This window comes from Littorina saxatilis, linkage group LG11, assembly GCF_037325665.1.
Source record: "Littorina saxatilis isolate snail1 linkage group LG11, US_GU_Lsax_2.0, whole genome shotgun sequence".
NCBI lineage: Eukaryota > Metazoa > Mollusca > Gastropoda > Littorinimorpha > Littorinidae > Littorina > Littorina saxatilis.
This window is the reverse complement of record NC_090255.1, coordinates 3,650,821-3,660,920: the sequence shown is the minus strand read 5'-3', so window position 1 is coordinate 3,660,920 and position 10,100 is coordinate 3,650,821. Positions and strand designations below refer to the sequence as shown.

Here is a 10,100-nt window from a genome sequence, read left to right as displayed (position 1 = left end):
CTTGTACTTTTCAGTATTTCAAAATGTCTTTTCTTTCAAAAAGTCTTTAGTCACTTGCTCAACTAAATTCTGGGATCACTACATTTTCATATATATTTGTTTGTTTTTAAATGTAGGCGTTTTTGTTTTTGAAGTGGAGAAGGAATAAAGAGGTCGTCGATATCAAAACTGATATCGACGGAAATGTCGTCGATATCACTTTTGCACTGAGCTCAGTTTTGCCCAATTGACCAATGGAAATCCACGTAACATATGAAATAGCAATATAAGCCTCATATTGATTGATTGATTGATTGATAGTATTTTGCGTGTGATATTTTCCGAGTGTGATAAAACAAGTTAGAATGACAATAAATCGGAAAGACTTAGTTAGGGTTAGGGTGGGTGGCCGAGTGGTGGTAACGCACTTGCGCTCGGAAGCGAGAGGTTGCGAGTTCGACCCTGGGTCAGGGCGTTAGCAATTTTCTCCCCCCTTTCCTAACCTAGGTGGTGGGTTCAAGTGCTAGTCTTTCGGATGAGACGAAAAACCGAGGTCCCTTCGTGTACACTACATTGGGGTGTGCACGTTAAAGATCCTACGATTGACAAAAGGGTCTTTCCTGGCAAAATTGTATAGGCATATATAAAAATGTCCACCAAAATACCCGTGTGACTTGGAATAATAGGCCGTGAAAAGTAGGATATGCGCCGAAATGGCTGCAATCTGCTGGCCGATGTGAATGCGTGATGTATTGTGTAAAAAAAATTCCATCTCACACGGCATAAATAAATCCCTGCGCCTTGAATATGTGCGCGATATAAATTGCATAAAATAAAAATAAAATAAAAAATAAATAAATCCCTGCGCTTAGAACTGTACCCACGGAATACGCGCGATATAAGCCTCATATTGATTGATTGATTGAAAGACTTAGTTATCGTACAGTAACAACATGTCATTTAATTACTTGATTTTGGGATAGTTTCGGAGCAGTTTTGAAAAAATTATTGCATGGGTTCAGTCTCGTTTTCACGTCCAAATCGTCAGAAAACTTTCCAAAATGTAAGACAAATTCTGCAGAGCAGCTGAGCTGCTCTTCACACAACTTTTCTGTCGGTGTCTGTGTGTCTGTTTATCTTTCTCTCTATGTCTCTGTTTCTCTGTCTCTCTCTTTCTCTGGCTCTCTCTCTCTCTTTGTCTGTCTGTCTGTTTGTTTCTTTTTTGTCTCTCTTTCTGTCTGTCTGTCTGTCTGTCTGTCTGTCTGTCTGTAAAGCTGTCATAACTGTTCCTTTTATTTCTATCTCTTTCCTTGTTTTTGATTAGAATTTTGACTGTCTGCGGGATGAAAAAAAGAGCATTTTAGCATTTCTTATTTTGTTAGTGTTAAGATAAAGATCAATTCAATTCAATTTAATTCAATTCAATTCAATACAATTCTCTCCCTCATTCTCATTCTCATAAATCAGACTCAGTGTTTGTGTTATACTGCCTTGCTCTGCTGAGTGTGTGTGTGTCATACCGCTTTGCTCTGCTGAGTGTGTGTGTTTGTGTTAATTACGGTCTGTCTGTATATTCTTTTGTCTGTCCGTCTGTCACTCAAGGGTAAACCGGCACGGTTAGCCTAGTGGTAAGGCGTCCTCCCCGTGATCGGGAGGTCGTGGGTTCGAACCTCGGCCGGTGTCACGATTTCATCTTTCGCCTGTGTACATATTTCCCCCTCGATATTTACTCGAGACTGAAATGTTGTTTCCTGGTAAAATTAAGAAGGGAAATTATTTATGGACGAAAAGCATGTCAGTTTCTTGCATGTGAAGAAAATTGGTTGTGAAATTAAATAGATTTCACTCCCAAAATCGAATTCTTCGAAAACGTGTACCGAGTGGTTACGTCCCTTGAGTAAGAAGGGAAACATTTTAGGATGAATCAAATTTCTAAGTTAAATAAAATAATTGGTTGGACAAATTTGGCCCCATGAATGTAAGGTACACAAGGTCGCTCATCAGTACTATCGAAGGGTGTTTTTTTTGTTCAGTGTAGAGTTTATACTAGATCAACGAGGCCGAAAATCGAAATATCAACACGGCGAAAGATAAAAACGTCACACCGGGTCATACCTAAGACTTTAAAATTGGCAATCTAGTGGCTGATCCACATCCCATTTTGGTGCAATCCCATTTTTGCCGCCGTCCCATTTTTTGCCCCATCCCATTTTCGCGACATTTCACAAGCCAAGCGTCATTTTATAAAATTTATAATTTTGAATGATTAATGAGATGAGGATGATTATAATGATGATGCTATGGATTTCCAATTTGGATTGAGACTACGTGACAGGGCATTTTACTTACATGTCATAACAAAAGCGCGACATCCCATTTTGACACCATATCCCATTTGGCCGCCATGCCGTTTCACCATATTCCATTTATCCCCCATCCCATTTCACAAGCCAAGCATCATTTTACTACCGTGTCATAACAATAGCGCGTCATCCCATTTTGACACCATCCCATTTGGCCGCCATCACATTTTTTATTTATTCTTCTTGCCAAGCCTCACTATACTACTATACTGCGTTATTCAACTAGGAAGACATTCCGTTTACGCCAAATTCCATTTTTGCCACAATCCAAAATGGCGCGAAATAGAGATGGCGGCAAAATGGGATGACGGCAAAACGGCATGGCGACAAAATGGAATGTGGCGCTAGTGGTTTGACACGGTGGTAAAATGACACATGGCCTATGAAATGTCGCAAAAATGGGATGGGGGCAAAATGGGATAACGGCCAAACGGGATTGCGCCAAAATGGGACGTGGAGCTAATGGTACATGACATGGTGGTAAAATGACACTTGGCCTGTAAAATGTCGCAAAAATGGGATGGGGGCGAAATGGGCTAACGGCGAAACGGGATTGCGCCAAAATGGGATGTGGAGCTAATGGTACATGATATGGTGGTAAAATGACACTTGGCCTGAGAAATGTCGCCAAAATGGGATGGGGGCGAATTGGGATAACGGCGAAACAGGACTAATAGATCCCTTGACTTGGGGTAGTGCGACTCTGTCACTGCTAGCTTTCCACTCGGAGGAAGCGACCGGAATTTCCCAACGATGGGACATCCTAGTAATGAATTTTTTTTTTTTTTAATTCTTAAAATTAACAGAGTCGCGCTACCCCAAAAGTCTAGGAATTTCGTGTTTGTCCCTTGACTTTGGAGATGACAAGAAAATATCGGGCGCAAAAACGTGATTTGTAAAATTTTTCACAACATATGTCGCCTCGCGCCATGTATGTGATGAAACCATTCATATAGCTCTGCGGGAGCTCTGCACTTTTGGACGTCCCCATTTCACTGCTGTACAGCAAACATCGTCCCCAAATACCTGTTTGTTTCTAAAAAATCACGCTGGAGGTTGCATTTTATGTAATAACCTCCTGAAATGAGTTTTGACACTTTAGAATGGCATGTAAAATGACACATGGCCTATGAAATGTCGCAAAAATGGGATGGGGGCAAAATGGGATAACGGCCAAACGGGATTGCGCCAAAATGGGACGTGGAGCTAATGGTACATGACATGGTGGTAAAATGACACTTGGCCTGTAAAATGTCGCAAAAATGGGATGGGGGCGAAATGGGCTAACGGCGAAACGGGATTGCGCCAAAATGGGATGTGGAGCTAATGGTACATGATATGGTGGTAAAATGACACTTGGCCTGAGAAATGTCGCCAAAATGGGATGGGGGCGAATTGGGATAACGGCGAAACAGGACTAATAGATCCCTTGACTTGGGGTAGTGCGACTCTGTCACTGCTAGCTTTCCACTCGGAGGAAGCGACCGGAATTTCCCAACGATGGGACATCCTAGTAATGAATTTTTTTTTTTTTAATTCTTAAAATTAACAGAGTCGCGCTACCCCAAAAGTCTAGGAATTTCGTGTTTGTCCCTTGACTTTGGAGATGACAAGAAAATATCGGGCGCAAAAACGTGATTTGTAAAATTTTTCACAACATATGTCGCCTCGCGCCATGTATGTGATGAAACCATTCATATAGCTCTGCGGGAGCTCTGCACTTTTGGACGTCCCCATTTCACTGCTGTACAGCAAACATCGTCCCCAAATACCTGTTTGTTTCTAAAAAATCACGCTGGAGGTTGCATTTTATGTAATAACCTCCTGAAATGAGTTTTGACACTTTAGAATGGCATTTAACGCTCATTGAAGTTTTAACAAACTTTCTAACACCTAAAACATTCATAGCACCGATAACGTAATTGTAGCTCTGCACTTTGTGTACACATACGTCCCCATTTCACTGCTGTACAGCAAACATCGTCCCCAAATGCCTGTTTTTCTAAAAATCACGCTGGAGGTTGCATTTTATGTAATAACCTCCTGAAATGAGTTTTCACACTTTAAAATGGCATTTAACGCTCATTGAAGTTTTAAGAAACTTTCTAACACGTAAAAAAAAAGAGACCCCAAATGCCTGTGTTTTGAGCAAGATGGCATTTTGATACACAGCCGATCCCAAATGACTGTAAAACCACCTATGTGTGTGTGTGTGTGTGTGTGTGTGTGAATGTGTGTGTGTGCGTGTGTGTGTGTGTGTGTGTGTGAATGTGTGTGTGTGCGTGCGTGCGTGCGTGTGCATTTGTTGGGTGTGTTGTTGTCCTCTGTAATCAGATGAGTTACGAGCACGAACATAGTGATATGGTATGTTTGTTTAATGCCATTTCAGTTTTTATTTTCTCCATTGTTTCAGAACAGACAGGTTGTCATTACAACGACACTTGTTGGTAAGTATTGAGCTTCTTCTTCTTCTTCAGCGTTCCAGAATGTTCTGGTTACGTGTGAGCTCGTTTGCCCATTTGGGTTCCCCACACTATACTCTGAGAGCATAGTCATCTTCACTCCGCTTTCTTTGAGTATAGGCATGCTGGGTATTTTCGTGTTTCCATAACCCACCGAACTCCGACATGGATAACAGGATCTTTTCTGTGCGCACTTGGTCTTGTGCTTGCGTGTACACACGAAGGGGGATAAGTCAGTAGCAGGTCTGCACATTAGTTGACCTGGGAGATCCGAAAAATCTCCACACTTAACCCACCAGGCGGCAGCGACCGGGATTCGAACTCACGACCTCCCGATTAGGAGGCCGACGTCTTACCACCACGCCAGTGCGCCCATCTGTATTGAGCAACAACGTGTTCCTTCATCTTGTCGAAACGTGTGAAGAAACTGTATGTGTTTGTTTGTTTGTTTGTTTGTCTGTGTATGTGTTTTTTTGTTTGTTTGTTTGTTTGTTTGTTTGTTTGTTTGTTTCTTCAAATGTACGTGTCTTTGATTCTTTCTGAACTGGCGTGCTCACTTGCTTGGGTGGTTGTTAATTAATCTTGCACAGTGCAACACATTTACCCGCCAAGCGACCGGCACGGTTGGCCTAGTGGTAAGGCGTCCGCCCCGTGATCGGGAGGTCGTGGGTTCGAACCCCGGCCGGGTCATACCTAAGACTTTAAAATTGGCAATCTAGTGGCTGCTCCGCCTGGCGTCTGGCATTATGGGGTTAGTGCTAGGACTGGTTGGTCCAGTGTCAGAATAATGTGACTGGGTGAGACATGAAGCCTGTGCTGCGACTTCTGTCTTGTGTGTGGCGCACGTTATATGTCAAAGCAGTACCGCCCTGATATGGCCCTTCGTGGTCGGCTGGGCGTTAAGCAAACAAACAAACAAACAAACAAACAAACCCGCCAAGCGTGCGCGTGTGTGTTTGTGCGCGTGTGTGTTTGTGCGCGTGTGTGTTCGTGCGCGTGTGTGTTTGTGTGTCTGTGTGTCTATGTTTCGTTGTCATTGGCTGTGTCTCTGTCTGTGTCAGCTATGGCAATGGATGTCTGTAAATCCGTCTGTGTCTGCCTGTGTGTCTGGCTGTGTTTATTTCTGTCTGTCTGTCTGTCTGTTTGTCAGTCTGTCTGTCTGTCTATCTGTATGTCTGTCTGTCTGTCTTTCTCTGTGTCTGTCTGTCTGTCTGTCTGTCTGTCTATCTGTATGTCTGTCTGTCTGTCTTTCTCTGTGTCTGTCTGTCTGTCTGTTTGCATGTCTATCTGTCGGTCTGTCTGTCTGCTAAACACTCATGTGTTTTTTTCTCCATAGTACAAGATCCATATGTCTACCTGTCTGTCTATATGTCTGTCTGTCTGTCCGTCCGTCTATCTTTCTGTCCGTCTGTCCACTTGTCTGTCTATCCGTCTGTCCGTCCGCCTGTTTGTATGTCAGTCTGTCATGTCCGCCTTTCTTCAACACACTCAAAACAGCTTTCTTTCTTTTTTACATTTAGTCAAGTTATGACTAAATGTTTTAAAATCGAGGGGGGAATCGAGACGAGGTGTGTGTGAGTATGTGTGTGTGTATGTGTGTGTGTGTGTGTGTGTGTGTGCGTGCGTGTAGAGCGATTCAGACCAAACTACTGGACCGATCTTTACGAAATTTGACATTAAAGTTCCTGGGTATGATATCCCCATACGTTTTTTTCATTTTTTTGATAAATGTCTTTGATGACGTCATATCCGGCTTTTCGTGAAAGTTGAGGCGGCACTGTCACGCCCTCATTTTTCAACCAAATTGGTTGAAATTTTGTCAAGTATTGTTCGACGAAGCCCGGACTTCGGTATTGCATTTCAGCGTGGTGGCTTAACAATTAATTAATGACTTTGGTCATTAAAAATCTGAAAATTGTAAAAAAAATATGTTTTTAATAAAACGATCCAAATTTACGTTCATCTTATTCTCCATTATTTGCTGATTCAAAAAACATATAAGTATGTTATATTTGGATTAAAAACAAGCTCTGAAAATTAAATATATAAAAATTATTATCAAAATCAGATTGTCGAAATCGATTCAAAAACACTTTCATCTTATTCCTTGTCGGTTCCTGATTCCAAAAACATATAGATATGATATGTTTGGATTAAAAACACGCTCAGAAAGTTAAAACGAAGAGAGGTACAGAAAAGCGTGCTATCCTTCTAAGCGCAACTACTACCCTGCTCTTCTTGTCAATTTCACTGCTTTTGCCGTGAGCGGTGGACTGACGATGTTACGAGCATACGGTCTTGCTGTGTTGCATTGCGTTTAGTTTCATTCTGTGAGTTCGACAGCTACTTGACTAAATGTTGTATTTTCGCCTTTACGCGACTTGTTTTCTAATCATAGAATACAACCCTCCCACTCCGCCTCAAGGTTCGGGTCCCCATCGCTACCAGTTCGCCCTGTACCCGCTGAACACGCCTGTTCCCGCTGCCGATGTTCCCACCCATAGAGGTGGATTTGACCTTGCGGACTTCACCTCTGACCTTGGTCTGGGTAACCCTGTGGCTTCGTTCCAGTTTACTGCCGAGAACTGAAACGAGAATGCTGCTTGCAAGGAACAAACAGTTTTGGGAGAGAAAACATGAAAGAAGAAAAACATAGTAGACAAAGATAAGGCGAAGGTGAAATGCCTGCTAAGTAAAAAAAAAAACAAGTCGCGTAAGGCGAAATTACTACATTTAGTCAAGCTGTCGAACTCACGGGATGAAACTGAAAAGCACTGTATTTTTTCACCAAGACAGTACAGCTTCGTCAAGGGGCCCGGGTAGCTCAGGTGGTAGAGCACTGGACTTGTGATCGAGAGGTCGCTGGTTCGAATCCGGGCCGGGACGGACACGGGTCAACTTTATGTGCAGACCCAGAGACGGTATCCATCTCCCACCCCCGTGTCACCACAATGGCACGTTAAAGACCTTGGTCATTCTGCCATAAGTGCAGATTGCTGATACCACCTAAACACGCATACATTAAAAGCCGTGAGGGCGTAAAGACTCGAATCGTATTTAAACCAATTCATGTCCAATATAGGCAATTAAGACCTGACGGACAATAAGCCCCTTAAAATTTACTTTTTTTTTAGCTTCGTCAATCCCCGCGTGAAGGAAATCGCTCACCTCCCACGTGCAAAACGTAGTGATATTGACACGCCAGATTAGCGCGGTAGCATATTGTGCTAAGCAGGAAAGCGTGCTTTTCTGTATTCTTGTAACTTTCTGAGCTTGTTTTGAGTACATATCTATCATATCTATATGTTTTTGGAATCAGGAAATGATAAAGAATAAGATAAAATCATTTTTGAATCGATTTCTTAAATTTTAATCGGAAGATTAATTAATCTATTTTCGTTAATTGTGATCACATTTTAAGAGTAAACATGACATATGTAAATATTTTTAGATTCAGAATGTGATGAAGAATACGATGCAATCAATTTTAAATCTGTTTGCGAAAAATCGATTTCAATGACAACTTTTTTTTTTTCAAACAATTTTATTCAAATAGATAACAACAATTAACAATATATCATACAATGAATTAAATACAACTTATCGAGTACAACAAGCTAACTTTTGTTAACGTTTTGTTCTTCGAACACTCGAACACTCACACAAAAATGCTTCTTATCTGTAACTGCCTATTAAAAATACTTTCCAACGGTAAAAACGAATTTGGTTTTTTATATATACTAACGCACATCTTTCCGATTAAGATAATGTGGTTCAATTTATACATAGTTGCCTTTTTCACCATTACAAAATGCATACCAAATAAAACATCACTAACTTTCAAAACAACCTTAATTTCTAAAGTACGAAATATAAATTCTTCAATAAACTTCCAGAATTTGTATACAACCGGGCATTCAAAAAAGAAGTGTTCAATGAAAACAGTTACATCACAACAGTAGATTCAGAATGTGATGAAGTATACGATGCAATCAATTTCAAATCTGTTTGCGAAAAATCGATTTTAATGACAACTTTATTGAGCAAACTCATTAATTAATTTTTAAGCCTCCAAGCTAAAATGCAATACCAAAGTCCGGGCTTTAAGATTACTTGACCAAAATTTCAACCAATTTGGTTTAAAAATGAGAGCGTGACAGTGCCGCCTCAACTTTCACGAAAAGCCGGATATGACGTCATCAAAGACATTTATCAAAAAAATGAAAAAAACGTCTGGAGATACCATACTCAGGATCTCTCATGTCAAGTTTCATGAAGATCGGTCCAGTAGTTTTCTCTGAATCGCTCTACACACACACACACACACACACACACACACACACACACACACACACACACACACACACACACACACACACACATACACCACACCCTCGTCTCGATTCCCCCCTCTACGTTAAAACATTTAGTCAAAACTTGACTAAATGTAAAAAGGATGTAGCGTTGAAACTATGTGGTAAAAGACATTAACATTGATGATTATTTTCCTCATCAGAAGCGTTTGGACTTTCTATTTTTAATCTTAGATTAAGTTCAAGACTTTGTGAATAGTGGTTTCCATTTCAGAGGTTAATTGTGTTGGGTAGGAAGTGTGTTTATGAGTTTGCAGAGACGAGTTAGACTCTGAGGCACTTTTCAAAACAAGGTTATTATTTCAGTGGATTCATACTGTTTGTACTGACTACTGAAATGAAATCGAAAGCTTTAGATTTCAAAACGCAGTTTCATTTTTGTTTTGTATTGCAGTAGTTCCACAGTTACCAAACAATTAAAGGGTTACAATAAACAGTACTTGTTCTTCTTCTTCTGCGTTCGTGGGCTGAAACTCCAAGATGCACTCGTGTTTTTGCAAGAGGTACTTGTTTAATTTTGAGGAAGAAAACTCGACAAGGCACTTGGCTGATCAGAAACACAATTTCTGGAGTAAAGAGGAGTCGAGGTCAAAATATGACTCGGACTAGAAACACTCACACACACACACACACACACACACACACACACACACACACACACACACACACACACACACACACACACACACACACACACACACACACATGTACGTACGATCAAACACACACACATACACACACATGTGCGTGTGTGTGTGTGTGTGTGTGTGTGTGTGTGTGTGTGTTTGAGGCTGACCTAAATGGCACCTCTTGTTTATCCAGCTCAGTATTTCTGGTTGACATGTTTCGTGTTGCTATCATAGAACAACTTTCACTTTTCAAATACAGCAGTGGTCGCTTTGACCTAAGGTTCCGGCGTTTGA

The 10,100-nt window shown here is 41.1% G+C and overlaps 1 long non-coding RNA gene across 1 annotated transcript; it reads left to right on the top strand.

Annotated features, from left to right (window-relative positions):
- The first annotated feature begins 4,653 nt into the window (after positions 1-4,653).
- Positions 4,654-7,512, top strand: LOC138980645 (uncharacterized). Its single transcript, XR_011460417.1, has 2 exons — positions 4,654-4,789; positions 7,203-7,512. It is a non-coding gene; the product is annotated as an uncharacterized lncRNA (long non-coding RNA).
- The last annotated feature ends 2,588 nt before the right edge of the window (positions 7,513-10,100 follow it).